A 1,054-nucleotide genomic window follows, 5' to 3' on the forward strand; every position below is an offset into this window, starting at 1 on the left:
ATACTGAGACATTCCCAGGCCAGTGTGAAGATGAAATCTATCCACCTAGTCCTCTAAGTCCTAGTCTTAGCTCATGGCTTTTGTTGCATTGTGTTTATTTTGTTTCACTGTTTTTCTTTTTGTTCCATAACTTTTGTTGTTTGATGCACAAGTTTTCAATAACTTTTAAGGCAAAAGTCAAGTTCTCTGCATTTTGAAGATAACTTCCTAGCTGAGTTTTTCAAATTAAGAGTGACTTTGCGAGTCTCCAAATTCTTCCTTTTCCTGCTCAATACCAAAAGTGTTTTTGTTAACTTTTTTTTTTTCCACATAGTTCTTTTCCAAGCCTTGAAATTTTTTCTAAATTTTTACAAAGACTTTAAATTGATCTTCAACAATTTTTGGATGCTGCCGGAGGATTTCTGATAGCAAACACCGAAACCTTCATCCTGCACCAGTCTGTAAACCAAGCTTTTATGGAACCACATGACTATCACGTTCGGTCCTGTTGGGAAAACGCCAGATCCATGCCTGTAGTCATCTGGGAGACCTGGTGGGTTTACCTCGTAGCAGATCAATTACAGAAGGCCAGCAAACAGCCAATTAGGACCGCTTCATTCCACCTGATCCAAAAGACCCAGATAAGCAAACCTTCAAGTGCTCGATGGTCTTTGCTGTCAGTGATGCAAAGTGCCTTTCTTTGCTAATTTTCTTAATAATAATAACAACAACAACAACAACAACTTCTGAATCCAAAATTCTCCACTAAATTTCAACCAGGTTTATTCCTATTAATTTCTAAATTTAGTGTTCTATTTCATTCTTTCATTACTCTTGCTTTTCACATCACATCATCAACTTATCAACTCAGGAATAAAACTATGAATTATTACCCATATTGTCAAAGTCTCAGTAACATTTATTTGTACCTGTACATACGTAAATAAATCTATAAATATTACACCAGTTGTTTGCCGTGTGTCCAGTTGAAATATATATATATATATATATATATATATATATATATATATATATATATATATATATATATATATATATATATATATATATATAT

This window comes from Thalassophryne amazonica, chromosome 16, assembly GCF_902500255.1.
Source record: "Thalassophryne amazonica chromosome 16, fThaAma1.1, whole genome shotgun sequence".
In the NCBI taxonomy this organism is placed as follows: Eukaryota; Metazoa; Chordata; class Actinopteri; order Batrachoidiformes; family Batrachoididae; genus Thalassophryne; species Thalassophryne amazonica.